The sequence below is a fragment of the Halichoerus grypus genome, chromosome 7, assembly GCF_964656455.1.
Source record: "Halichoerus grypus chromosome 7, mHalGry1.hap1.1, whole genome shotgun sequence".
Taxonomy (NCBI): Eukaryota; Metazoa; Chordata; class Mammalia; order Carnivora; family Phocidae; genus Halichoerus; species Halichoerus grypus.
Window position 1 is genome coordinate 147,765,850 of NC_135718.1, and position 24,722 is coordinate 147,790,571.

The 24,722-nt window shown below is 46.3% G+C and overlaps 1 protein-coding gene, 1 long non-coding RNA gene and 1 other non-coding gene across 5 annotated transcripts in view; 1 reads left to right on the forward strand and 2 right to left on the reverse strand.

Annotated features, from left to right (window-relative positions):
- Positions 1-24,722, reverse strand: part of PBX1 (PBX homeobox 1) — a 282,249-nt gene that overhangs the window by 147,893 nt on the left and 109,634 nt on the right. The gene's annotated exons all lie outside the window — the stretch shown is intronic.
- Positions 464-569, reverse strand: LOC118518775 (U6 spliceosomal RNA). The gene has a single exon (XR_004908876.1). It is a non-coding gene; the product is annotated as a U6 spliceosomal RNA (small nuclear RNA).
- On the forward strand, positions 19,049-22,860 carry LOC118518707 (uncharacterized). 2 transcript variants are annotated; one of them, XR_013449523.1, is made up of 4 exons: positions 19,049-19,215; positions 20,737-20,853; positions 20,967-21,124; positions 22,247-22,860. It is a non-coding gene; the product is annotated as an uncharacterized LOC118518707 (long non-coding RNA). The 2 variants fall into 2 exon arrangements; XR_004908843.2 differs by having other exon boundaries at positions 20,762-20,853.

Sequence of the window (24,722 nt, forward strand, 5' to 3'; positions counted from 1 at the left end):
CACCGTGCTCCCTCCGACCGCCCCTCCCTGGAACTGCTACAAACTAGACTTTTTAACAAAGGTGTAGGTACATGTGTCTTAATAACCCTTCAACAACAGTTGTCTATAGGAAAATTCTGGATCCATAATACCAGTTCTTCAGTCTCTTCAAAATAGGTTCTTTTTTTTAAGGTTTATTTACTTGACACACAGAGAGAGAGCACAGCAGAGGGAGAGGGAGAAGCAGTCTCCACGTGGACCAAGGATCCTGATGTGGGGCTCGATCCCAGGACCCTGATGATCATGACCTGAGCTGAAGGTAGACGCTTAACCGACTGAGCCACCCAGGTGTCCCCAAAATAGGTTCTTGATGTAGGTCAAAAGTTCTTGGGTTGGGGTCGTATGTCATAGGGGCATTCATAAAAGGACAAGAGATGCTCTTTTTAAATGTGGGGGCATATACCACACATGCAGAGCTCAGTGAAACAAGATGAAATGCCTTACACATGTGCACGCCATCCTTGGGCAGGACCCATGCTAATCTTCTCCGTGTTGTTCTCATCTTTTATATGTGCTGGTGAAGTGAGTGCCGAGGCTGCATTGAAAATGCTCTCACAGGGCAGTGGACCGTCAGCTTCAAGGCCAGGAAGCAAGCCACCACCACGGTGGAATGGGAGACGGGTGGAGGTAGAGGTATTTCCCAAGGAGTAAGGTATGCACGGCAGCCATCTACTTCATGGGAGGCATTTATGAAATGCAGATTCTGAGGCCAGACAGCAAACCTGTGGACGCAGGGCCTGGGACTCTGCATTTTATAAGTAGCCCAGATTATTCTAGAAGCTGACTGGTCTCGCAGTTCCCACCCAAATCGCGTTCCCTTTCTCCAATACGAAGGGCCTCAGTACACCCCCTTCTGAGGGACCAGGGGGTGAAACTGATGGCACCATGAACTGTGCCTTTTGAGACAGAAAAGAAAGGGATTGAGCAAAATAGGTGATCAACAAGGGAAAAGAACTGCCCTGGAAGTTTTACCTCGTTCTGCCTTTCCCCTGAACTCTGCTCTCCCTCCATACCCTCCCATTTTATGCATCCTAGTGGGGTCTGGATGCAGAGAGCCAGTCTCCCGGAAAGGCCCAGAGTTGGATCTCCCCTCTTGCTTCATCACTGTCGTTCTTGTACACTTCAAACCAAACCAGGGGTTTGTACCTCGCTGGGTCTGAAAATGTAGCCTCCCTCATGAAGCCAAATGGAGCTGGCTTTTAGAGGGACATATGTGAAGAGAGTATCTGGGACTACAGAGACACTCAGGAAGATACCATGACAGGCTCCAGCCTTTAGAACAAGCAAGAGGCAGAAGGATCCCACCTGCCCAAGGCAGACTCACACTGAGAGGGTCTGGTGGTGGTAGTCCTCAGCTTATAGACTCTATCCAAATAGGATTACAGGTGGAACTCCCTCAAAATATAAATGGAGCACAAAAGGCAGACCGGCGGGCATCGGGCATTATTGCTACTATTTCTGCTTTTCAAGGATCACGATCACCACTGACGCCACGACTGCTGTAACTCACAAGTTCTGGAGTCTGCCAGGTGTCAGGTTCGGGTCTAAACCCTTCAGATGCACCAGCGCATTTCATCCTCAGAGCTACTCTTAACCCTAACGCACGACTGTATTATTTACCGAGAGACAAGATCCTGTCACCGGCTGGGACTATTCTTCACGTCCACCCAACATCCATTCTGGTTCCATTCGAGGCTGGATATAAGGGTGTCTGAGCACATAAAGTAGACAAGGGCAGGAAGAGCACTTTTCTGTCAAAAACTGTCCAATAAGCTAAAGAAATAGCAAGAGAGCTTATATACTGGGTGATCTGGGACAGCAAAAGATACCTCAGATAATGCTTCTTTCTAGAAGGAACTGGGAATCTGGTGAGGGAGACTGGAAATAGGCAGAAGAAAGCTATACATGACAAATCAATAGAGGAGAGGGTAGTGTAATGCCAGTTATAAGAAAACAAATATATATATATATATATATATATATGTATATATATATACAGGACATAGCCCTTTTCTCAGGAAACTTTTACTATCCTTCATAAGACAAGATACTCTCATGTGAAACAATCAGAGAAACACCAGAAAACTGTGAAGAGCTACCTGTTGCACAGAGTCGTACAAATCTGAGGAATCAGGAGAAAGGAAAATTCACTACAGGCTGTGGTTGTTGAGAAAAGTACGAAGCAGCAAAGTGCAAAGGACAGACAGAGACCGGATATGCACAGAGGACAAACAGGAGAAAGCATCCCAGGAGGGGCAGGGGAAAGCAGGGCTTCCCACTTGCCTGGCAGGTCTGGACCCAGGAGTGGGGACAGGATCCAGAGAAAAGGAAACAGGAAGGTCAGACTGGCCCCTCACCTTGCCGGTGGTCGCCCTATGGCGGCCTGAGACCCAGAGCAGAGTCCAGACTGTGGCAGACCATGCCAGCCTATGTCCTTCTAGAAGGAACCTCGGTCCTTCTGCTCCTGTGAAAATACTAAGGACCTTCGAAATCATGACAATCAATCAAACAAACAAACAAAAAACAAAAAAACAAAACCCAGGATGTGGACCATCACGGTAAAGACAGGGCCCTCAGTGGCAGGGTCTCATAGGCAGCAGTTAGATCTCGGAGGATGAGGATGGGCTGAGAACATCTTAGATGGGAGAGCTCCAGGGGAAAATCCAACAGCTGCGGGGAGGTGGGGTCAGTGCTCCAGCAGGAAGCGCTTTCCGAACCAAATCAAGGCCAATGACGGACATTCCCTATGAGTCCTTCTCACTCCCAAATTTGGTGGTTCTGTGAAAACTTTGAACAGGAGAGGAGGAATGCCCCAGCTCGAGGGTGATAGTGGTCCCCTGGGTCCCCCTGACCCAGTGCCAACAATATAAACATCCCACCAGGGTGGTGTCCTTGACCATGTGACCACCACTTTACCATCAGCCCAGAACAGCACTGCCTGGGGTTAAAGCATGTGCAGCTGCTGGCTTGAAAACATTATTTCTTGGGTGAAGTTCTTCACCTTATCACTTAATGCCTGGTTATTGTTCCATTACTAACAACAGAAATAATGGTAATACTCTGGTATTTGCACAATGTCTTATAGCCTGCCAACGCTTTCATAAGCGTGATTATGTTTACTCCTGATAATAAATGTATCCATGTTATAGATGAGGAAACTGACACCCACAGACTACATGACTCACTCAGGGCCACCCAGCAGGTAGATGGGGGCCCTATCGACTGAGTCCTCATAATTGACCAAATGCTCGTCATACACAGGACACAAAGCTGGCCACCATCAGGACGCAAAAGTGGGTCGGAAAGGTCACAGGAACCCAGTGCAAAGGAAAAGCATCTTGCTCGCTGAACCCGAACACCTTTCAGTTCACTTCCCTCCAGCTGCCTGGCGGGGGGTCCCTCCCATCATCCGGTCTGATGCAGGGTCCCCACCTGACACACTCACCTCCCAGCAGGCGCCATGCTTGACAAGGAGTGATAGAGATGACCCTCTCTGCCCCTCTCCTCCCCACCTTACAGCAAAGCCAGCACCTTCTGGTCAACGCACAACCGGCTAGGCGCTGGCTACATAAAGTAGCAGAGCATCTTCGGGGGGTCACCCAGGGAGCCAAGTACCACGAATTTCCTTCTCTCCCAAGTAACGGAAGTGCGCCTTCCCCGTGGGTCTCTGGTGGAGAAACCAGCAGAGCCCCCCCACCCCCCGCCCCCGGCTCCTTTCCCCTGGCAATCAGGGCCCGTTTGCACGGCCACGGGGATCCCCAGCCGCGCCCCCTCCCCGGGAGCTGCCGAGGCTCGGTGATGTGCAGGCGGCTCCCCCAGCGTCATTAAGAACACGCTCGTCTCCGCCGCTCCGAGCCCGCCGGCTCCCCCGCCTGAAGGAAAGCCACCCACGTGCTCCCGCAGATGGACCCGCAGGAGGCCCCGGAACCCACAAAGGGAAGCCGGCGTGCCAAGGGTTAAGCGCACCCTGTAATAAGCATCTCTGTTCCGGCATGTTGCGAAAGCCCATTACCTCCCGCCACATTACCTCATTCATTTCTTATATGCGGATGGTTTATTTTCCCATGAGCACCCTGGCTCTCAGTATTAAGTCCCCTCCTTCGCCTCTATTTCTCTATCCATCACATTTAACACTCTGACAGTAACAGTCTATAATGTTTCTATTCTACAAAACCGCTCTGTCAACTCCGGGCTTCCAGAGCAGCAACTGAGGAAAATAAATAACATCAACGCCAGGGACGACAGCATCACAGCTCCCTTTCTGCTGGGCGTTTTTATTTTATATGATTCTACAAAGGCAGAGAAGAAGAAAAAAACAAAAATAAAATAAAGGGGCTCAGGGAGGCAGAAGCCAAGAAGAGAAGAATTTCCTTCTCATCCAACAGACACCCCCATAGACCTGAAGGGACAGTCACAGCACTTCCCTTGCAGACAAAGAAGTGATCTCCCCTCTCTCCTCTCGAATCCCGAGCGCCCCCCTTCCATTTCCATGGTGGTTCGCGAAGGGACTGATGTTGACCGCACTGCACGCCCTCTACCTGCCACGGCAGAAGCAGAGCAACACAGGGCCCAGCCCTGTCATCTTTCCTGGAGCGAGAAGGGGTAGAGGCGGTCCCGTGACCCCCGCAACCTCTATTCTGGGGGAGACACCCAGGGAGCCGCAACTCTGGAACCCCAGAGCAGGCAGCAAGGCGAGGAAGCATTACACCGAGAAATAAATCACTCCGGAAGGCTGCTTCGTGTCCACGTTCTGGGGGGCTACCAAAACCGTGTGTATTTTCATCGTTCTGGATGTCAATCATTTAAAAGCATGTATATTTCCATCTAGCTTCTTCAAAAGATATCCACATAGATAGGTAGATGGATAATCCTGAACATAATTTGGCTTCCTCTTCGTGACCCGAATCATTTATCATTATGAATGCCAATTACCACCCAGACCCACGGCTAGGTGGGAGTCAGCCGGTCTATTGTACATAAACTCCATCTGCTGGGCTCTGTAAGTTCTCTCCTCTCCTTCGTACAGTTTCACTGCCTCCTGGAGTTTCCTCTTCTTCAGAGGCGTGTTATAGTAAAGAGCATGGCTGTGGTACCAGATCATGGAAGCCAGACCTGACTCTTGGCCTTGGAACCTTGTTTCCGAGCCCCTCTGTGCTGTGCCCTCGCAGGGAAAGTGGGGACAAACATGTTACCTCGCTCCCGGTGGGGTGGGGATTACCTGAGTTAGTATCTGTAACCGTTTCAGATCTACAGTTAGCAGCTGCTAACCATGCTCAGTAAATATTAGCGATTACCATGCAGGTATGGTAAGATCAGACCAAGCTGGAAAACCAGACCACCATACAGCTGGAATCATGTCTGAAATACGATCCAAGAGGTTTGGGGGGTGGCCTTCGGGCACTCTGATGACTCAACTGCCCAGTCCACGGTGCCTTCTACGCTAACATCCTGGCTCCCCGTTATTTTGGACAGACGGGCGAGGCTGCCAACATGGAGCTCTGAATGGTGAGCTGTAACTATCCGAGAGATCATTGGGGATAAGGAAAGAATGAAGAGACAGGGGGCGAAACGGGAAAAACAACTAAAGGCCTTCCACTGAACACTGCCAAACGCAATCCTGTAATTCCTTCTATTCGACAACAAGAAGAGGCACACTGTAGAAAATGCTTTGATGAGTATGAAATACTCTGTGTATTACTGTTTTTACCGACAGGACCATTATTATCATTCAACTGTGCACCCGAGAGCAGTTAACAAGTACTTCTAACCTTAAGGGCATTCTTGCTTGCCCTTGTCGGCTACCCAAGGGGCCACCGGCTTTCTTTGCTCCATCTCAGTCTGTGGCAGAATGGGGAAAAGGATAGGCTCAGGGCCCAGCCCTCCTGATAATGGGTACCCTGGGAATTCACCCCCACCGATTTCCCAGGCCTGCTCCCCACCAAGGGAAGGTCAGAACCCCATATGTCTATGCAAAGCTTCAGAATAATGCCTGCCTTCCAACCGAAGGGGCAAATGTGAGAAGAAGTTAAGACCAAATGGGATACAGCATGTCTGATGCCCAGAGGCAAGGAGGAACCGGTTCCTGATACTTCATTTCTTGTCTAGTTCAATTCCAAATATCACAAACAATCTAACTTACTGAGGCAAAGATCACTTCTGCTTTTATGACTTTTTATTTGGGGGCGTGGGGGTGGGAGAGTAGATGTAAAGGCCATCATCAGACTAAGTGACATTATTTCATTATTTTAAATGGTCACATTTCATTGGTGCTGTTGATAGGACTCCTTGACACTTGAATTTTTCTACTTTGGTAACAGAATGGCAAAGGTGACCTCACAGCACCAAAGATGGCCCCTAGGGAAAGAGTAAGCTGAGCCTTTCATAGAATTTCTTTCCAACAAATCAAGACCGAGAACGCCTATGGATAAAGAAGGCACTGGAGGGAAAATGCATAGGTAGGCACAGCTCCTACATTCAAAAGTTTATAATTCAATGAAGAGGGAGGGACATATGAACAACTGGCTAAAATTAGGAGACGAATAAGTAGAAAATACATGCTAATTAAAGCTACAGGCATTTTTGTTATAGGAACATGGTAAAAGGGGTGATTACCTTAAATGGGAGTCTTAGGAGAGCTTTCAGATTTTCATAGAAAGAGAGAGATTTGGGAGGCTGCGGAGCTTTCAGTTGTTAAGGGCTCAGCTGTCAAAGTCATTCAACCTAGGTTCAAACCCCTACTCTGCCAATTCCAACCTGGGTAATTAGGGCAAGTTACTTAAGCCCTCTGAGCTTAGTTTACTGGTCAATATAGTGGGGACAATGATAGTATTTACCTTATAGGCTTTGCAGGGAGGGTTAAATAGAATAATGAACATAAACAACACAGTGCCTGGTATACCACCCCTAAATTAATATTAGCTATTATTATCATAATACTTCCCAAACCCTATGAAGTAGGTGATATTACCATCTCCACTTTTAGTACTGAGAAAACAGACATGAGAGAAGTTAGGTAACCCGCCTAATGTCACACAGTAGATGGAGGATTCGGGACACAAACCCAAGTCAGTCTGACTCCAAAATCAAAGTTCTTTCTCACTATATTTGACTCTGGTCCACAAAAAATTCGGGCTCCTCCCAGAAAGGAGGTGCAAGATCTAGAAGGCAAAGTCTTGGAAATCACAGGAAAATAGAGCATGATTCTCACAGATCACACATTGTCTCTGGAGAGACAAAATCGAATGAATGTCAAACACATACCCAATAAGAAAATCAACAATGCACAGAAGCCAGCACCATATTCTATGAAACTGAAAGATCGACCACGATCTGAAATGAACAAAAGCCTACCAGGTATTCCAATTCCATCCCTTTCCCAATTGCCTTGTTCTTATTAATGCCGATCCCATTCTCCCAGTAACACCTGAGACACAGACACATAGGTAAAGAGATGGAAGACAACTTAGAGTCCAGTTTAAACTTGCACACAGTGCAGCAAACGCCTCAAGAGCAATCCTGGCAAAGCCTCATTTCCCACAGCTACATGATAAAGTGGGCACCTATGACCACATCCTCCGGCTATTTGGGGCCACTTATATCGTTAAATACTTTTTCATTGTAGTAAGTCATCTCCCATCTCAAACTTTTTGTGGAATCCAAATTAATCGATGAATTAAATGAATTAAATCGATGAATTAAATTAAATATTCTTGACTCCTACCTTTCCTTGAACTTCCATATTTAGATGGTCACCATACATTGTTAATCTTTCTTTTGAAATAGTCTGAGACTTTTCATTCCCAAAATACCATTCATCTACCTAGACCCCAGGTCCTCTTGTCTCCTGGCTGACATCCCTGCCTTCAATCCCTCTCCAGTCTAGTATACATCCTGCACATTTTTATCAGAATAAAAGTCCTTAACTCTGGTTTCAGTATGTGTCATCTGTGCTCAAATAACCACAGGGTCTCCACTTTCTTTTTTTTTTTTTTTTTTTTTTTTAAGATTTATTTATTTGAGAGAGAGCACAAGCAGAAGAGGCAGAGGGAGAAGGAGAGAGAGAATCTCAAGCAGACTCCCCACTGAGCAATGAGACTGATACGGGGCTCAATCCCACAACCCTGAGATCATGACCTGAGCCAAAACCAAGAGTCAGATACTCAACTGACTGCGCCACCCAGGCACCCCCACAGGGTCTCCACTTCTTGCCCGGAGCCCTCTGCTAGACCTTCAATGCCACACCATCAACGCCAACCACTTTACCTGCTACATCCTACTCATACTTCCCAATATGTATTTTCCAACTTGGTCTAAGCAACCATTTCATAGGACTCTCCCAACAAAGAGACCATGCACACAGAAACAGGTGGATATACGTTTTATGTCACATGTCTGGGGCCATTAACCACTCATGGATGAGCTAGGGCTCACTCCTCAGACTCCCTGTCCCGGGCTCTCTGAGTCCATCAAGATATGATATGGTACTAAAGTTGCCTACCTCTGGAGAATGTTGGGACTAATGGAGAAGATGTACCCATGTGACTCCCTAGTTCATACAGTGAATGATTATGGAGCACCTACTAAATGCCCAAGCCTATCCTCAACAATTGGAAGAATATAGAAAGGCATTTACCTCCTTACAGTCCAATGGGAAAATAAACATGTAAAAAATAAAATTACAAAGGCTGGGTAATATATGTTACAATGAAGGAATATATAAGGCAAAATGAATAGAAAGAAGAAGGAAAATCTAGAACTGAGTCAGAGTACATGGACAAGGCCTCTGCTAGGATTTGAATGATTAGCTGTGGTTTACTTCAGGGATGGCAGGTCCAGGGAATCCCTGGTGGGGGAGACAATCTTCAAAGGTGTAAGAAAAAAAGTGGCAAGTGTTAGGTATTGTGGGGAACTCCACGTATTTGTAGCCTACCACGAGATAGAAGAAAATGATAGGAAATAGCCCTGGTGAGGTAGACAAGGGCTAGATCATGAGACTCGTGGACTTATGCCAAGGCCTTGTTCATCCTGCAGATTTCAATGCTGTGTCTAGGACGCACGCTCAATGATGCTCAGATTCAGGGCCGACTCCAGCGTGTGTGCCCAGAGAAATGCCCATTTCCCAGCTACTTCTCTTCCATTCAGGAAAGCATACAGGAATTCAAGTGAGTGAAAGCGACATTTGAATGTTGATCATTTGAATTGCTGAAAATTTTATTTACTTTTTATTTATTTAATTTTTTTTAAAGATTTTATTTATCTATTTGTCTGAGAGAGAGAGAGAGCGAGCGAGCATGAGCAAGGAGAGCAGCAGGCAGAGGGAGAGGGAGAAGCAGGCTCCCCGCGGAGCAGGGAGCTTGATGCGGGACTCGATCCCAGGACTCTGGGATCATGACCTGAGCTGAAGGCAGATGCTTAACCGACTGAGCCACCCAGGCGTCCCGAATTAGTTAAAAATTTTAAATAATTTGCGAATCTCAGGTCCTAGCCTATTATGAGTATCAAAATTCCTTGTGACATACTTCACAACTGTAGTTTCGGGGCTGTCGATTTTGACACTGGGACTGCCAGTGAAGAATTCTCAATAGGGGTGTGGCAAACAGGTTTGCATGTTAGGAGTGTCATGGTGGGCCTCAGAGGGGATGAACAGCTGTAAGATATTAGGGGCAGAGATACCAGCTAGGAGGTCAACGTAGCTGTCTGGGTGAAAGATGGTGAGCGCCTGACCCAGGAATGTGGCAGATGCGGGGAGGAGAGGCTATGAGACATAGTTAGGGTGTGTTTACCTTGGTATTCCCTCACCTGGCACCAAGCCTGGGATAAAGTGTTCAATAAATGCCTGCTTCTAGAATCAACACAGATTGTCCAGTGATTAGATGAGAGGTGGGGAAGAGGGATGCTGCAGGCTTGGGAAGAAGTTAAGAGTCTGGCGTAAACATGAGCTCTCTGGATTGGGCAGATGAAAGAGAGAAAGCACACAGGAAGAGAAAACTGATGCAGACAGGGAGGTTCAGAAGGTCTGCTCTGGATGTGAAGGGCTGGAGGGCCCGGTTGAACATGGGCAGAGAGATGCCTGCCAGGCAGTTCTATGTGCACATCTGAAATAGAATCAACCAGGGCTGAAAATACAGGGTTTAGTAATTTACCATTTATTCAATAAATATTTACTGGATATCTGCTTTGGTTCAGACATTGTGTTGTTCCCTGGTGAGGCAGAGGTTGCCAGGAAAGATAAGGCCCCTGTCCGCAGTGAGACTACAAGCAGATACATTCGTGAGCTGTGAGTATTGAGGGGATGAATGAAGTCCTGAGAAATGGTGGGGAATATTTCAGTGATGAGACAAGAGACAGGCACTATTGAAGTTAACTGAGAAGTCCCAACCAAAGAACTATGGAACAGGTAGGATAAAATGGAAATCAAGGGGGGTAGAAGTTTCACAAGAGAAAAGTCATGGGTATTGAATACAGCAAGAGTCTAGAACTGGAAAGAGTGTACATTGGATTTGTCAACTGGGAGATTCCATCTGGAGAGGCAGAAATCTCACTTCAGCAGAAGCAAAGAAGCTTCTAGAAGTTATTGAAGGAAGTTGGAAATCTCAGAATCAACAGACAGGGTAGCTGTGACGTCTGGAATAGCCCCAGAAAGCTTCATGGAGGTGGGACCTGGGTCAGGAAGTGCAGAAGATACAATGGACCGTTTTAGATGAAATCCAAACAGAATGTGACCCATATAAAGGCTGGGCTGGGAGGACACCGTCCTAACTCTTCTGGAGGGCAAACGGGCATAAGATACCTCTGCCGAGCAACAGGTTGCTAAAAGGAAGGCATTATGGTGTCTGGGGCAGTAGACGCTCTCATGGAGTCTATGGACAGATCCATTCTTCACCAGCTGTGTGATGCTCGGGGGACAGCCTTGCCATGAACTAGCTGGGCCTGAGAGCTGCAAACAGAACAGCAGACACACTAAGTGAGAACACACTAGAATGGCCAATGGCACCCTCCTTCAGGCTTTTCTGATACCTTAGGATACATCTTGCTACGGGATACACGAATTACCTGGAGATGAAGCACAGGTGCTCAGGGACCCAGGTCAGAGTTCTAGCAGCTTGTGGCTGAGACACTGAGGGTGGGTCCCAGAAGGAGCTGGGTGGTGCCCCTTGCTGCCCAGGTGCTCACTGCCTCCGTAACTCTTGCTGCAAAGCCAACGCTGAACGATATTTCCGCTTCCCACCTTTTCTCGTAAAAGCGAAAATCCCTTTCGGATTTCTTTCAGTTAGCAAAAACAGATACTAACGTATTTCTTTCCTAAAAGCGAAGTGGCTCAATGTGAATTTTTAAAAAGTGCACCTGTACCTCCCTGGTTCCTCGGCAGGCACCCAGGGGACAGCAGGGCCACCTGAAGGACCAGGTGAAAGCTACCTGTTGGAGGTCTCCTCCCTTCCCCAGCAGTATGAACTGCAGGGCCGGTTCAGAGATGCCTTTTTTTCTAACTCCAAGCCACATCTGCCCCTGGGAGTTTAACTCTGCCATGTCCACAGCAGCAGTGGGAGGGTCCCTACCCAACGTCCTCCCTCCTGCGTAGAGACCTCAGTATACACACAGTTACACTGCAAAGCAAGGTCCCAGGGAAGGCGTCACTCACACAGGCAGCCCTCTGGGGATCAGCACAGCTGGGCCAAGGCTCACAGAAGCCACATGCTGTGGTAGAAAGAACCCAATCTGGGTTTAGTCTTGACTCTACAACTTACTAACTCTATATGACCTTGCGTACTTAACCTCTCTGTGCCTTGGTTTCCTTATGTGAAATTAGTACCAATAAAAATACCCACCCCCTTCACAGGCACAGTTGCTATGAAGATTAGGTAAGCTGATGCTCCTGAAACTTTTTTTGGTTTTAATATTTATTATTTTTAAATAGGTAATGTGTTTACAGTATAAAAATACATCCGTAATATGTGTGTTATGATTCCCATATACTGCTGGGTCTTGCTCCCTTTCTTGTCTCCATACCCCTACTCGCTCCTCACGCCTGGCCTCTACAGGTAATCATTTTTACTCTTTGCTTCTTTATTTCCTCAGTGTTTCTTGAAAGGATTGTTTCAAATGTAAAGCGCTATATAAATTAGTGATCATTGCTGTAATGGGAAAGAAGGCGGTGAGGAGTAGGATGGGGATGGATGGTTGTGCTGTCTACAAGGAGCCCCATTGCCTCCAAGGAAACCTGCCTCAGTATTACCATGGTTCACACTGATCCCTTTCATCCACCCTTCCACTCATCCATCCATCCATCCATCCATCCCTCCATCATCCACTCATCCATCCATCTATCCATCCATCCATCCATCCATCCCTCCCTCCCTCCGTCATCCACTCATCCATCCAAGCAATATTTGTTAGTGCCACCTATACTCAAGGCTAAGTGACAGCATAATTCTAGGATTACTAAGATTAATAAGTGCATCCATAGCACTTTTGAGTTCATACCATCCATCCTCTTTTATACTTATTCTCACCCTCATGCTAGTTTTCTGTCTGGGTATAGCAGCCTATGGCCAGTGACCATACACCAAGTAAACTTTTTATATTTCCCCTAGCATATGGTGTGGCACACACAAATGTACACAGCAGATGTTCAAACAGACTTGAGCTGGTCATGGACAAGAAGTCCCACTGGATGGTGGTACAACAGTCAGGCAGGCATTCTGGGGTCCAGCAGCCTTTCTGTCAGCTGTGGGAAAATCCAAGATGGCCTGCAGGCCCTGGAGGGAAGGGTCTGCCTCAGCCTCAGATTGTGGCCAGATGAGATTGAGAGGATGGGTCCTCACTCGGGGAGCAGAAGTGACAGAGCGGGAAAAACAAAAGGACAGCAGCTGAGAACAGCTTCCAACATGGCGACATGATCAAGGAGAGAAAACTACTCCTCAGAAGGAGGTGTTGTGGTCAGCTGTTCTCTGCCATGAATTGTGCTGTGGCGGGACACGATATTCCAGTCACTCCTGCCCCTGCCCCCAACACTCAAAATACCTCCTCTTTTTTTGGTTTTGTTTTTAAGATTTAACAACTCTCGATCACTTCATAGCACATCCTCGGGCCGTCCTTCAGGCTCCTCTGCATATTTAAGGAGTCCTCCTCATTTTGCCACCAAATGACTTTATGACCATGAATTATGATGTCATGTCATGTCATGTCTCTGTGTCTCCACTGCTCTATCTATGGAATGGGGGCGACCATTCCGAGTCTCCCTGCATTGTCAGGTGCTGATGAGAACCCCCTGTGTCAACGCACACTGAATACAAGTGTGCTCTAAGAAGAAAGGCTATTCAAGATGTCCATCGACAGATGAATGGATAAAGAAGATGTGGTATATATATACAATGGATTATTATGCAGCCATCAAAAGGAATGAGATCTTGCCATTTGCAACGACGTGGATGGAACTGGAGGGTGTTATGCTGAGCGAAATAAGTCAATCAGAGAAAGACATGTATCATATGACCTCACTGATATGAGGAATTCTTAATCTCAGGAAACAAACTGAGGGTTGCTGGAGTGGGGGGTGGGGTGGGAGGGATAGGGTAACTGGGTGATAGACATTGGGGAGGGTATGTGCTATGGTGAGCGCTGTGAATTGTGCAAGACTGTTGAATCACAGATCTGTACCTCTGAAACAAATAATACATTATATGTTAAGAAAAAAAAAAAAGAAGAAGACAGCAGGAGGGGAAGAATGAAGGGGGGGAAATCGGAGGGGGAGACGAACCATGAGAGACGATGGACTCTGAAAAACAAACTGAGGGTTCTAGAGGGGAGGGGGTGGGGGGATGGGTTAGCCTGGTGATGGGTATTTGGGAGGGCACGTTCTGCATGGAGCACTGGGTGTTATACGCAAACAATGAATCATGGAACACTACATCAAAAACTAATGATGTAATGTACGGTGATTAACATAACAATAAAAAATTTAAAAAAAAGAAGAAGAAAGGCTATTGGTGTTAGAATAAGTACTGCCTCTACTCCGGGGGGAGAGGCATTATTTTTAAATGAAGAATTTTTAAGGTAAGGACCAACTAACTAATCACACACACACACACACACACACATACACACACACGAGCCATTTCACAGTCTTTTTTTTTTTTTTTTCTTTTCTGATCTTCCAACCCTAGAGAGACCTTTCTGGTCTCTTCTCATAGTAGGCCTGACAACTGCTTCCAAAGAATATAATTTTAAAGGTTAATTCCCAATCCAAGCTTAGAGTCCTTTCTAGTCCTCCGCCAGCAACCTTTTTATATCTGTCTGTCTGATGTGCCCTCTTTCCCAGAGACCCACGCCCCCCCCTCCCAGCCCCCGCCCGCACCCAGGGTGGTGGCAATGATAACCAATAATGAAAACCTGCAGCCTGCAGACACTGGAGCGAGCGGGTGCACGGAGGGGAGGCCGAGGAGGAGCCGGTCAGGATGCATGTAATCAGAAGGGTTATCTAATGCTAGTCTCATTCTAATTGAGTCAGTACCATATGTCACCCTGCAATAACATCGCAAGCAGCATGCAACTGAATACATATTTAATTCACATAATGGGTACAGCAGTAGAAGTAATCAAGGCAGTTTGCCATAAGCCATAAAGAAATGTAGCTTGTTCCTATCAAGAAACATTTGGCACTTAGGGAGAGAACTCTATCACCAGTGAGAGGGCAACTGTATGACTGTGAAAGCTCATGGGGGGAGGGGGAGGCATGGCTGTGGGGAGCGGGGGCACGGGGAGAAAGAGATGAGGAGAGGGAGCAAGAAACCAACAAATGAAAACACCAAAGAGATTAAAGCCGGAACATCGATTCCCCGCGAATGAAAATCAATGAAGGAATATTGTCAGTGGATCGTTGGCCATCTCAATATAATTAACAGTAATGGATTTATTGGCACTAGCTTAATGATTTAACGTTACACGTGCCCCCAGAATTTCCTGTGCTGTCATGGGTTCTTCTCGTTCCCTCCTGGCCCCATCCACGTCCCAGGAAATGGATGGGGCTATGGAGGGTTAAAAAAAATTTTTTTTTTCTCATCTCTTCATCTGGATTGGCATCTGACAGAAAGCTGCTCGCCCATTCCCTCATTTCCTCCCTCAAGGAGATGATTAATACAGCTGGGCAATGCTCATCAATATCTTTGGACAGATCAACTGGAGTTTTCATTAAACCCATATTAATGTCCTAGATACACAGCTGTGGACAGGTTATTCTAAAAAAAAAAAAAAAGAAGGAGAAAGAGAGAAAGAAAGAAAGAAAGGAGAGGAAAGGAAAGAAAAAACCCTCCACTTGGGCTAACTATTCGCCTGGAATTAACAGAAACCCGGCCCCTTCCCTCATTAGGGCTTCTTCCACCAACATGTTTTGATGTATATTTCATGAGGATAAACAAACATTCATTTCACTTTGGGAAGGTGTTTGCTGTAATGTATTGTCAGCCTAGCCAGCAATGAGGGGACATTAATTTCAATTCTGGTGTTTAAACACTTTGGCGAGTCCCAATTACTCATTCCCCAGCTCGATATCAGGAGCCCTGGAGGAAGGTCGCTGGCTCTCTATGCGGCCCCTGGTGCCGGCGGGGGCACGGCTCCACCCTCCAGGGGGCACAGCTCTTCCCAAGTGGGGAGAGCAGGACGGAGGGGAGATGGATTGTCACCGCACCAATCCTCGGTCAGACCGCGACCAGAGGGCTCACTTCAGGGAAGACCCAGCCCTGCGCTACTGCAATTTCGTGAGAGGCTGGGTGTGTGCCCGAGTTCGAAAAGGAAAAGGAAGTCAGATCCTATTTTTTTTTCCTGGTCCAAATCTGCAGATGCCAACCATTTCATGGAGAAGAGCAAAGCCTTGATATCTAGAAAGGTAAATACCAGGACAAGAATGGGAGAATGGAGAGGGCCATGGGTCATGGATGAAGGTCTTAAAAATGGATGCAGACACGTGGTCCTTTTGCAGCCGGAGGGGCTCTTGGTGACGGCTTCTGCCCACCCACCCCCCAACCCTGTCAGAAACATCTGTGGCAGCCTTCCTTCCATCCTGCAAAGGATCAGGGATAGAGAGCTCCTACACCCATGAGAAAATGTGTGCACGAGCTTTGCAAAGCTAGAGGACTCAACACATTTCTTTTTATTATTATTATTTATTATTATTATTATTTATAATTCATTTCTACCTCCATTTCTGATAGCACCTGCAAGTTTAGTGAAAAGTTCCTTAGCAAAGTGCCACGCCTCTCTTTAAGCTGCCAGTAACCTGTGCGCACACTCAGACACACCAGAGAATCTCTCTACTCATGGGAGCCGGCTAGTGAAGACCACCAAACAAAAAAACTTCCTTTTTAATAACGTGAAGAGCTACCCTCAGGTCTGTGTGAACAGTTACTTCCGGTTAATGATAAACTAAAGGCAGGTGTACTTGTGTTTCAAAGACACAGCCGTGGGGCGCCTGGGTGGCTTAGTCGGTGAAGTGTCCGACTCTTGATCTCAGCTCAGGTCATGATCTTCGGGTCGTGAGATCGGGCCTGTGATGGGCTCCCTGCTGGGTGTGGGGCCTGCTTGGGATTCTCTCTCCCCCTCTCCACCTCCCCTCCAAAAAATAAAGGAAGTGTCAGCTTGTGTGTTAAAAAAAAAAATAAGATACAGATGTAAGGTTGAAAAAAATGAAGACGAAGAGATGACATGACATACATGTGTCCTGGCAGGAGTAGGAGAAGCAGGGACAGGCAGGCATTCCCCAAAGTCTGTGCCTGGAGGAACACCGGAAGTCAGAAAGGGGAAGAGCCCAGGGCCTGGGTGGCACCTTGGGGATATCACAACACACAGGGTCTCAAACACGTGCCCACAGCAGGACCCAGCTGGGGAGAGTTAGTGAGAGCTGAAAAACACGAAACCAATAAGGGCAAAGAAAAACCCACCTGGTTCTTATCAAAGTTACTTTTTCCTTAAGTGAGTGCTAAGTCCACAAGTTTCTCCCTACAGAAGTTTTTTTTAAAAAGAACACAGCACAAAGTACCAGAAGCCAAGGCTGGGTATGGTTCCTAGATGACTCTCCACCGCATATTGCCAATAAGACGTACAACGTGTTCTTAAAACCTGGCACGAGCTTTTGGCTTGGTTCCGAGGTGCCCTGAAAATCCCTGTCAGCACATAAGCGGGGCTGATACACAGTTAGGTACCAACATGTGGGGACCACTGATTTAGACCCTGAAATGCTTCTACGCTGGCTGATCAACGGCTACACCTTAACCGACCTTGCCGTCTCCCGGGGCCACTCTCTCTCTGCTCCGTCTCTCCCCCGTGCTTTCCGAGAACCCAGCAGCTCCAGGGTTAATACCCAGCACACAGAAAGTAGTCTTCAAGGGCGTGCTCCAGCACCATGGCCCTGTCCATCCTGCCTGGCCCGTGTCCGCGCCATCCTGCTTGTCATTCAGCAGCCTGAACACACTTCTGCAGCCAGGCTGAGGAACTGGCAAGGCCTCCCTAATGGGTTCAACACACTTCTCTGAGGCTGAGGACGTAGCTGGCCTGTGGCCAGGGGACCAGGGAAGTTAAGTGGCATCCTGATCTCACTCACTGACTCCCCTCTGTGAACCCAAGGAAACATCACCATTCCTTTCTGCCTTCCGACATCTTCATGCGCACTTCCTTCCAATCATTCTGGGGCAGCCAAGGCAAGTATGTGGCCCAGGTGTTCCTGATGCTACCTCTGTGGCGTCTCACCTGCCCTGTTCCCATCAGACGAGCCAGGGAAGCTGCCCAAGAAGCCAGATCAGACAGGTCTGGCACAACAGAAGAGCCTGGTAAGATCTGGATCGCTGGCAGAGAGGAGAGGCTGGGAAATCGGCAGACTGTCGGAGATCAAGAAGACTGGTGAAGAACGCACCCTCGCAGGCTCCAGGGGACCTACCACTGTCAGCTTTAAAAAGTGTAATAGGACTCACGATAATAATAAGGAGCATCCTTTAGCGAACGACTGCCTACAAGGTGAGGGCTCTGCCCATACCCTCCAAACCAATCCTCATAGGTCCCCTGCCCTGTAGGTAGCTTTCCCCTTTACCAGCGAATAAAGAGAGATCTGGGGAGGTTACACCGCATGCCAACGCAATCCACAGTAAGTGGTTAACGCAGGATTCAAACTCAAACCAGACTGGCTCCCTAGTCCAGGCTCTTCCCAGTGGGTGGTGCTGCCCTCTGTGACCCTCCATGCGATGGGCACCTAATGGGATCCACTCAGAAGGCTTCAAGAAGCCATGGTCTGAGGTGTTCTCCTGCACGAGGGAAGGCGCCCTGTGTAGACAGGATGCGCATAGGCTTTGGACTCTTACTCTTTGGACTCTCTGAGCTCCCATCCAGGCTTCAATCTCTCACCCCCGTGCAAGTGTGGGAATGTTACGCAGGTCCCGATTCCCCATCTGGAAAATGGAAATAATGCCTACCTCCTAGAACTGTTGTGATAACAGCGAAAACGTGTATCAAAGTCCTAGCATTGTTCCTGGTACAGAACCAATGAGTAGTAATTCTCCTCTGGTCTCCAGAACCCCCTTCCCTTCGCAGGGAAGCTGGAAACACTTCTCCATTATTTCATGCCTCTATGAGGTAGGAGGGAAGAAAGAGCAGAGCATGGGGTCCAGGAGGGGAGGAGAGCCTGCTGGCTTTAATTGTTCCCTGGGGGAAAGTTGGCTTTGCCTCCTTCCAGGAAGCATGAAGGTGCCCCTAATTTGTAGGTGAGATAAGACCTTCCCGTTCCGGAACACTGTGATAAGCTGCTGCAACGCTATTTTCATGAGCTAAAAGTACATTTTTCATGAAAATAGAACTAAAGCTAACAACAACAATAATAACGCAGAGAGATCTACAAAAAGCCATCCCCATCTCCCAGGAATAGCCATGACAGTGGAAGCCTTCAAGAAGTGGGCTGCAGAAGAGTCTGAATCACACTGGAAGATTCTGCCAATGCCTTTGGGTTCTTAGACATCCCTTAACAGACAGAGCTAGAATCCGGATTCAGAGAACGAGGCTCAAGCCTTGATCCTAGCATGGAACAGCCTTCCTTGACGAAGTCACTCAACCTCTCCAGGACTCAGTTTCCCGACCAGTACCTGGCTCTAGTAATTTATGTCGAACTCCTGGTGCCAAGGGGATGATTGCCACAATATACCTGTAAGTGCGTTTTTATTTCTTACTCAAGCTCGACACATGAGACTAAGTGGTTCTTAACCACAGATGCTATATAAAGTTTATTTACTTTCTGTATGATAGGTAAGACGACATACGTATAAGAACAAAAAAGTTCCATTATTGAGCCCAATGCCTCAAATCTCTTTTGCCAATATAAGAAGGACCCTATCTCAGGAAGCTCATAGGAAAAGCACCCCCTTCCCATTTTAAGTGACTTCTGGATACGTGAGGCAATAATTCTCTTTCCATATTTATTATCCTTAGGAAGTAACATCTATATACATTATACCAGAGAAGCAGGTCTATGAATCTAGAACATGTAAAGAAACATTTAAATACAGTCTTCTCAACCCAAGGGCTGGGGTCAGAGAAGTATCCTTGTCTGCCTTGACCAGACAGGATCCTTCTTCCTAGTGTCTGTCCATTCTGGTTTCCAATAATTTTAAAGCATTTTTTTAAACCTGCTTCTCAAAACTTAGGGCAAGCACTAAAGCATATATTTCCTTTGTTCTCCCTCAATTTTTCAGAATTCATAAAGCATAAGAGAGATCAAAGAATAAAGACAGTTCTTTTATTTCTGCAATACTTTCACAAAGTATCAAGAAACAGGGAAAACATGATGAAAATGCTATCTGCCAGAGATAGGTAGATCTATCTATAGAATCATCTACAAAAAGCAAAAAGTACGCTTGAGCTTGAGGAATTCACAAGGATATTCATAAGGCTGTTTTAAATGTAAGTCTAGCTGTTAGATATTCTGCACATAAACAACAGAAAAGAAATCTTAAGAATAACTATAAATCTTAAAGTGATCCCCCCATCGATACTAAAAAGAAGAAAATGGTGCACGGTACAACACAAGCACATATCAAAAGCAAAACTTCATTTTACTATCACAGTGAGTTTGCAGACCAGGTTCAGCAGCCCTTAATTAGCTTACTCAGTGATGGATCCAAGCTAACCGTGTGTGTGTGTGTGTGTGTGTGTGTGTGTGTGCGCGCGCGCGCGCACGCGCACACCAGCAGGTGGGGTGGTGATTCCTGATACATTAAGCAAGATGATAGAGCAGAAAAGCTTTGATTTGATTCACACAATCTGGGTTTGAATGCAAATTCTACTCCCACCTATGCAACCCCAAGCAAAGCACTGAGCCTCTCCACTTCGGCTCTCCCATTTGTAACACACAGAAGATAATGACATGAACCCTGCTTGTCTCATTTGTTGTGTGAGTCAAGATAACAGAGGTGAAGCAATGTAGCCAGTTAGAAGGAGCACTGGCTTTGGAATCACAGGACCAGGCTTAAAAGTCTTATTTCAGGGGCACCTGGCTGGCTCTGTCAGTAGAACATGGGACTCTCGATCTCAGGGTTGTGAGTTCGAGCCCCAGGCTGGATGTAGAGATGACTTAGAAATAAAATCTTTGAGAAAAAAAAGTCTTACTTTGGACACTTTCTATAGGAAGCCAGGCAAATTCCTTGAAATGCTGGGTTTCCTCTTCTATAGAACAGGGCTCTCTCTTCTGCCTCAGGATACCCTGATGGCACTCAAGTGACAGAACACCTGATGGGACATCTGGAAGCTGCACACCACTCCACAGATGCTAATCGGGGTCATGCAAGTGTAAGTTATTACCATCCGCTTACTGATTTATATCCGGCAACCAAAAGGTGACGAGGGTCGTAGAATCACCACTCCCTTAGAGGCTTTCCTCCTGCTTTTACGCTCTTCCCCAGGACAGGCGTAGTGAACAGCTCTCCACGTTGGAAGGCTCACAGCCTGGCTTCCGAGCAGAACTGAAGTATGGGAACACAGCAGCAGGAAGAACAAGCCTCGAGCCCCTGAGCTGCTCTGTCCTTGCAGGAATCCCACCAGCGAGGAAGGCAGGTGTGAGGTGAGCAGAAAAGGAAAGGGAAGAACTTCTTTCCTCCCATTCAAGTGGTTTCCCGGTGAGGGGCTGCTGTCCATGGTGGCCCCCGCACGGCAGCCACCCCGGCGTTTACGCCCTAGAGCACCCCCTTCTGATGCCCCAGCCTCCAATTCCACCTGCAGCATGAGGAAGGAGGGGGCTCCCTAATAGTAGCAGGAAAATGCATATGGGACGTGGTTATCCTTAACACACACGATTAGTTTTGCTTTTTTTGTTTTATATCCAACTTTGAGAATTGATAGAAAACAGCAGCTATGAAGTGACTAGAAGTCATCATTCCGAAAATAAAAGTTCCTTGAGGTCAGGCTTTTTTTCTTCCCCTGCTTTGTTTACTAATGTCTTCCAAGCACTGAGAACAGTGCCTGGCAGCTAGGAGATGCTCAATAAATATTTATTAAATGAACAGATGATAAATGGACAGACAGATGGGCAGACAGAGGGGAGGATGGATGGATGAATGAGGTCCTTCCTGTGGGTCCAGGAAGAGCAGTACCAAAACCATTCTGTTTCTAACCACCTGCAAAGACAGTGAGTGATCCCAAAATGCAATTTATGAGCCATTTTCTCACCAATTCAGAATAACAAGAAGGGCCAGTTTGAATTAGGGATGACTGTCTAAGAGAGTATGTTCATAGAAAAGTCAGATGATTTCTTCCCATTTCTTTTCATTGGGCTTACAACATCCATGGTGGAGCATATCTGTTTTAATAAATCTCTAAGAAAGAAATACTGTCCTTGTATGGAAGTGACATATTAACACATTTTTATTGAGCATCTACATTATATACCAGGAAAATATGTGAACGCACTCTTTTGTTTGCCTGGACACTTAAAACATTCCCCCAAAGTCTTCCTAATAGTATTAATTTATTTAACAAGTCTCTTTATTTCTGAGTCAGTATTTTTACCAGCAAAGACAAAGGTACATCTGAGTTTCTCAGGAAAAAAGATCAAAACTTTGTGAATAGCAGAGTTTAAATGAATGCATCTCTTGCCAATTTGGTTTTTGTTGACTTTGGGTTTTTTTTTTCCTATCCTTGGCTACACCTCATGGTTCATTTCATTACTTCTTCTTTGTCCTTAAAGCTCTTTGTCACCCGTCTTGCAACCAAGCGCTGGCTTCATGCAATCACTGAGTTTCTGTCTGCCTGTTCCCAGCCTGCTGAGGAAAATCACACAACCAAGTCTTCACTTGTATTCTACATACTGGTCTGGAACGAAACCTAGCAAGCTGCTGAAGGTGCCGAAGCTGGAGTTCTCCCCTCACAGGCGTTGAGCCTTGATGAGCGACTGTAATGTATCTATGTACAGCTCTGTCTCTAAGAGGCAGCTATAATTAACTCCACAATTAATATTTTATTTTATTACGATTTTTTAAAGTTTTATTTATTTAAGTGATCTCTACACCAAACGTGGGGCTCAAACTCACAACCCCAAGATCAAGAGTCGCATGCACTCTTGACTAAGCCAGCCACACCCCTACAATTAATATGTTAAATCATCTAAGTCAAAAGATTTGGGGCACCTGGGTGGCTCAATTGGTTGAGCATCCGACTCTTGGTTTTGTCTCAGGTCGTGATCTCAGGGTCATGGGACTGAGCCCCGCATCGGGCTCTGTGCTCAGTGAGGAGTCTGCTTGAGATCCTCTCCCTCTCTCTCTCTCTCTGCCCCTTCCCCTGCTCATGTGCTCTTTCTCTCTCTAAATAAGATAAAAAATAAAATAAAACAAAGTCAAAAGATTTATTTTAAATGCCTAACTTTTCAACTTCTTTCTCATTTATATACCTTCTGATTTTTATTCCCTATAGTTAAAATATACACATGTATGTATGTGTGTGGGTATGTGCATACACATGCGTGGACACACATGTGAACACGCACAGGGGGACACACACACACACACACACACACACACACTTCATTTTCTATTCCCTGAGCATGAAGGAAAAGAACACAACCAGTTTTCTTTTTCCTAGTTCTCAGGTTGTAAGAGAAAAGGTTTAAATTTTTTAAAGTGCCGGGCCCGCACATAGCAGGTGCTCCACAAATGTCTGTGGAAGGGTAGAAGAAGCACAAAGAGAGTGTAAGTAACATACAGAAACTCGAGGAATAGAGTGTTCAACTTAGGGAAGAGAAGATGAAGGGATAAAAACAGTGGTCCTTCAGGGGCGCCTGGGTTGCTCAGTCAGTTAAGTGTCTGCCTTCGGCTCAGGTCATAATCCCAGCGTCCTGGGATTGAGCCCCACGTCGGGCTCCCTGCTCAGCGGGGAGTCTGCTTCTCCCTCTGCCTGCCCTCCCCCGTTCATGCTCTCTCTCTCTCTGTCAAATAAATAAATAAATAAAATCTTAAAAAAAAAAAAAAAAAGACAGTGGTCTTCAAATTATTTGAGCGGCTGTCGTGCAGAGGAGCAAAGGATTTGTTTGACACAATGTCCAAGGGGAGACCTCAGAGAGATGAGCTTAAAGTTTCACTGAGGGAGATTCAGTCCATCAGGAGAAAACACAGCCTGTGTGATGTGCATAATATCCTAACAACTTTCAGTTAAGTAATAATTATCTCGAAGACTCCTTAATTTGAGACGGAAGAATTCTGTGCTCTTGCTACCGACCTCTAGGAGGATTCAGGCAAAATCTAGCCGACATTAGCCAGTCCTATGGCAACTGGTTGTACTGGGAAGTCCACTCCTTGGGTAGGAGTTTAAAATTGGATCTCTTCTGACTCTGTATTTCTAAAACTGTTCATGTCCTCTCTTCCAGGTAACCCCCAAACAAGCTTAATTTGCTTAAAAAAAAAAAGCAAATGAATATAATAAATGCTTGTTTTATGAGCTTCTAAATATAATTTTTTAGTAATTAATTTCTAGTTCCTTATGGAATATGCATTGGACCCTCTGCCTGAGAACAGGCTTTCCTTCTGCATTGGGGAAACCATCCAGGTCCTCCCCACCACCAACATACACACAGACAGGTAGGGGCCAGATCTCCACATGCGATGAAGTAACGCATCTGCTCTACTCTGAGGTCTCATTCCCACCAGGAAGGAAGAAACCACTAATTGATTTCACATCATCACTGGTATTTCCAATGACACATTCCTTGCCCAACTAAGATCAGATCAGTTTGTGTGTGTGTGTGTGTGTGTGTGTGTGTGTTTAAGCATGAGCTTGGAGTCAGAAGACCTAATTTGTGAAATCCATCCCATTATTTCCTTCCTCTGGGCCTCAGATTTGCCATCTTTAAGATGGGGTGAGATCTGTGTCTGTCCCAAGAACCTACTTCACAGAGTTGGTTACGCAGATCAAATGAGAACACGAACGTTAATGGAAACCCTCTAGTGCTATTAGTCACAGGTGGGGGAGTGTTTTTCAGGCAAATCTTGAAAATAGCTACAAAAGTAGCAGTAAATTTCATCTTTTAATTACTTAGACAATAATTACATGAATATAGGCAGTCTGCTTGACTTTTTCTTAAAAGGCAATGTGAGGTCTCAGATCCAATGATTTTCAATTTTCTTCTAGAGGCTGACAATCTGATGAGCTCATAACATGACCTTAAAAATAAA